At 32.1% G+C, this 5,285-nt stretch overlaps 1 pseudogene; it reads right to left on the bottom strand.

The window, feature by feature from the left end:
* Nucleotides 1-646: 646 nt before the first annotated feature.
* On the bottom strand, nucleotides 647-2,363 carry LOC106326649 (annotated as a pseudogene).
* Between the last annotated feature and the right edge of the window lie 2,922 nt (nucleotides 2,364-5,285).

The following is a 5,285-nucleotide window of genomic DNA, read 5'->3' as shown; positions in this document are numbered from 1 at the left end:
ACGTATAAAAGTACAAAAAATTATTTCCCGCGTAGACCCTGAATTTTTTCCGCTTTTCTAATAAATCGCTAGATCCATGTGTGCCGCACGTGTAGCGCCTAACGAGTTTCTGAACATGGGATATAACTGGATACTCATGGGCCCTGGGCCCACATGGATAAACTCATGGACACGCTCATGTCAAGTTAAGCCATAGCAGCACCAACCACAAAGAGTGACAAATAGAGAGAGATGGCGTCTAATTGAAAAGAACATACGGGACATAGGGAAGTTGATGTTCAGAACACAGAATAGATCGATTTCTTCCGTATACTATGATGTTAACACTCTACCTGTTCTTCCTATATATCCATTCGACTATAAAAAAATGCATAAATCCTTTGAACAAAAGTTAGTGAAAAAAAAGCACAGTTTCAAAAAAAGTTGGCGGAAACAAAACTAGACTTGTTAAGACAAATGAGGATTCGTTTTTTTCGAAAAAAATGAGAATTACTTCTTTTTGTTTGGTAAAATGAGAATTACTTGGTAACTATTATAAAAACTAGACTTGTTAAATTCCATTTTGTTATCTGCTTAAGGATAATATTTGGACTTCAACATTTGTAAACCGTTGCATAGATAAATGTCAAAGATTACACAAAAAATGTCAAACTCCACAAGAGTTTCCTCCTGGACCACCGTAATTGAAAAAGTACCCTAGACGAGTACGACGGTACCACTTTACCGTACCGACTCTTAGCCCGTAGCATTGTGGACTATCTACCAATATCTCAATAGGAAAAGAACTGATTTTACTTTGCTTGTAGTTAGAATTCAAGACATCAATGTTTGCAAAAATTGCTGAAGTTCTCCGGCCTCCATCCGGAAATTTACCATTACCCATTGGAGGGCTTGAACCAGAAGGTGAAGCTTTAACCACACCACCAACTCCAACCATATTCGCACCATTGTCGAAAAGGTTAAATAATTCTTTTGGCCAATAATCGAGATCACCGTTGGGTTTATCTGGCCCCAGATATGTAAGCCACCAGTTCCCAGTATTTTTATCCTACAAACAGTAAATTAATAGATAAATCTAATGAGTTGTTAGCATGAAATTAAATATCACTCGTTTGTTTCTATAAATTACATGATTTATAAAGAAGATATACCTGATGTATGAAGGGACGTAAAAAGGAAGGCTCTGTTGGTGAAATATCAATGGGTTGAACTATGGGGATCGTCTGTGATACTTGAACAAACCCTGAACAAGCTGTATTGTAACATCCCTTTCCATCTTTACCCTATCAAAATCATATTCAATATTTACATATTATTTTATTTACATATTGCCTACACAATCAACGGAAACCAAATAAGTTGATCATATATATATGCAAACCTTCCAAATTCCATATGACCAAACACGTCCGTCGCCAAAATATCCTGGATTTATCTAAGAACAAGAGTTGCAATAATTTAAGGTTGCCAACAATATCATATGTGATTAAGGGAAGAAATAAAAAATAAAATGTAAAATCTACCATAAATCCCGCAGAGATATAATTGATCTTGTTATTCACACCACTGCCTAAATATATTTGACTATATGAGGCTTGATCCTTTTCGATTTTTAGGTCAACTCCATAAACCCAAGCTTATATACCACGATATGGACCAGCATGCGACCTTACTCCAGCAATCTACAAAAACCCGGTTATAACAAATATATATTAATACATTCATACATTCATACAAACAATATTAGATCAAAGATTATAACGAAAGTGAATGCTTACATGTGTTCCAGGGCTGTCTACTGATTGTGGATGGACATAGTTCTCGTGGAAAAGGTTAGCGCTGGTGAGGAAGTCTTTTGTATTTCTTAATACAGGAATGGTTCCATCTGGACATTTTATTTTATTTTTCTGTGTGATGTTGTTGCCAGTTTGACTATTTAATTCAGTCCTTGATGGTTTCATCTTTTCCAACAAAAAAAGGAACAAATAATTGTATAGTCAAGTTTAAAATAACACATCATAAAAATAAACCATAAGTAGGAGATGAATTTCTGAAACTATGCACCTGGATCGTGTGGTTTTTAAGCAAAGGGTGATCAAGTCCTGGTTGCTTATAAATATTTATGCAATCGTATGTTACATTTTCACTGATCTGATACAAGAAAAAAATGATGTTGAATTAGTTAAGCAAAGTTTTTTAAGCAAAGGGAGATCAAAATAATAGAAGGGAAACAGTGCGTCTAAAGTTTTTTTTCTTGTTTAAAAACTGACCTTAAAGGATTTGAGAGGCGTGGTAGTTTGATCGGAACGAACTAAGACTACCGAGAATAAAAGAAGTAAGACATTCATAATAACGAGAGCCATCCTGTTTTGGTTTTAGTTTTTGACCTTCTGTTAAGTCTCCGAGACTGAAAACGATCTGTTATTTATAATATCAAAGAGAGAATAACAAAAATAATTATTTATTACATTTTTTTAACTAATTATTATTTATTACATTTGATTCGTTTTGTTTTGTTGTTTAAGGTAACATTGACATTTCTGACAAAGAAAACATAAATATTTGACGCGGAATTTAGGCACTGACACAGATACACTTTAATGGCACAAATATAAATTTTGCGATAAATATTCTGACTCATATATAATTGAATGTCACAGATAGTATAATTTAGAGACGGATATTCTGACAAAGAAAACATAAAAAACAAATTTGAGTTTTTTACTGGTATTATTATTAAAAATTTAGAAGCGGAAATTTTTGGTTTATATTAAAGAGATTGACGAAAAGTATACGATCATTAGCGCTCAAATGGCATTTTAATTTTGAAACTTCATAACGTCGAAAGAAGCCCTTTCTCAAAAGGAAAAAAAACCTTCATAACGTCGATAAATTGATTAATACTTATGCTGAACTAAGAAAGTGTAATCAATGTGCGAAGAGTAAATAAATTGTAGTCAATGACTCGGAAGTCTTAAGATATTTGTTACTACATGTCGTAATCGAACTAGTCAATTGTGGACCAAAATATCGAAGATTGGAGATATAATTCGATCTGATTTCGATTTGAGAGACTACACAAATATATCTTTCTAAAAAAGTATACACGTATATAAACCAATATCTACGAAGTAATTTTTTTATTAAAATACTAAATCTCGATCCGCTCAGCCGCGCAGATTTTTGTTTTCATTTATTTTTATAAAAATATTTTGTTTTCAATTATAAATTGATATATATTATAATATATATGTATCTATCCATTTTTAAAACATAATAAGTTTACTGTATATTTTTTCATTGAATAGATTGTTTCAGACTTTCACAAGTATTTGTATCTTCTTCTATATATATATATATATTTGGATTATTATTTCATTATTAAAATTGTAACTATATATATAAAAATTAGTAAAATATTTTTTAGTATCATATTCAAAGATATTATAACATTTCACAAACTTAGAAAGTTTTTAAAAAATTAAACTTTTTGCTTCATAGATTTATATTATCGAGTAAATAATTAAACATTTAGCGTTTGTTTAATTTTTAAAATAAACTATATAGTTTAAAATTTGTTTTCATTGGTTTAAGGTAGTAAAGATTAATCATTGTTAGATAATATGATTTTTGTTATTTTAAAAAGAAATTATAATTTTAAAAGTTAACATCGACAAATATTTAAATATTTAGCATATAGAGGTATAGTATTACAACATTAAATTATATATATTTAATTTATACTATCTATAAATCCAATGTATCATCTATTGTTTAAATCAAATTATTGATTGTCCAATAAAAATTTCTGGTAGGCCCAAAATTTAAATGATAAAATTAGATATTAAATGTAATATGACTTTCTATGAATATGTCCATTTGGTCCATTTAAAAAAAAAATCACACATGAATCAAGGTTATAACTTCTGTTTTAATATATATAAGATTCGAACTTCTTAAAATAGTTACAATTACAATATAAAGCTGGTGGAGCTTGAGATTTCCGGTGGAGCTTGAGATTTCCGGTGGAGCTTGCTGGAGATTGTTCAAATCTAAGTTTTATTATTTATAGATACAATTTTGTAATTTTTTGAATTTCAAATCCATCTATTTAAATTTTGCTAATTTTTAAAAATTACATCCATTTTTTTTTTTTGGGGGGGGGGGGGGGGGCCAAAGCATAATCATATGAGCAACTAAACTAGTGAATTAAACGTTATATTACATTGTGTATATAACTTAATAGTTTGGATAATATTGTGACACCCCGATTTACATAATAAAATGTTACGATAAATAAATAGTTCTAATACCAAAATGTGACACCCGTCTCTTTCGAAATATAATAAATAGATAAGAGCGGAAAAATAAAAGAATAACACAACCAAAATAATAATAATATCCTCCATCATAATATAAAGTCAATATGATGGCATAAGGCCCTAAGGCCCAATAACGATAACATCCAAAATAAAAAGTTCGACATAAACCGAAAGTCCGAAATACGAAATATCATAAACGATAGATAGAAGCCCAAAGGCCAAAAAGCGATAAAAACGATAAAATTGATAGAAGTCCAAAGCTCGATAGTAGTAAAAGCCCAAAAGCCCAATAGCACCAGTCGGATAATCAGATGATACTCTTGGATTCACGAGATTCATCACGGTTAGAAAGTTATTGTTGATTTACTGAAACGGCCGAAACTTAACTCAAAAACATGGCGGTTTCCGATTACCTTTGGTTGCGGATGATGGTGGTGACGAGCTTGACGACGTCCTGGCGTGTGGTGGCTCCGGCGACGAGTTCAGGTGAGCTTTCTTCTTCTTCTTCTTCTTCTCTCTCTCTTTCTCTCTCTCTCTCTCTCTTTTTTAATTTGTGAATTATAGAAGATGGAGATGGTGGGAAAGAAGGTGGAGATGGTGAAAAAGAAGGTGAAAATGGTGGGGTTGGGGAAAGAAGTTGAGATGGTGGGATTGGGTCATTACAATTCTCCCCCACTTATAAGGAATTCGTCCCCGAATTCATGTCATAAGCTGACGTGCCCAATGTCATCATAGCAAAACCTCGAATACTAATCCTCGCTCGGCCTTCCAGGTCTCCTCCTGAGTCTTATATCTTTCCCAACGAACTCGGACAAACACGGTCGACATTCCCCGAACTGTTTTCACTTGATGATCCAAAATCTCCAATAGATGATAAGGTCCATAAAACTTTCTGAAGTCACTTGACGTCTACTGCAAAATAATTATAGCGCCTTCTCAACTTTTGCAATGTTGTCATATGAA

The sequence above is a fragment of the Brassica oleracea genome, chromosome C2, assembly GCF_000695525.1.
Source record: "Brassica oleracea var. oleracea cultivar TO1000 chromosome C2, BOL, whole genome shotgun sequence".
Taxonomy (NCBI): domain Eukaryota; kingdom Viridiplantae; phylum Streptophyta; class Magnoliopsida; order Brassicales; family Brassicaceae; genus Brassica; species Brassica oleracea.
The sequence above is the reverse complement of the archived record's forward strand: the minus strand, read 5'-3'. Positions and strand labels throughout refer to the sequence as shown.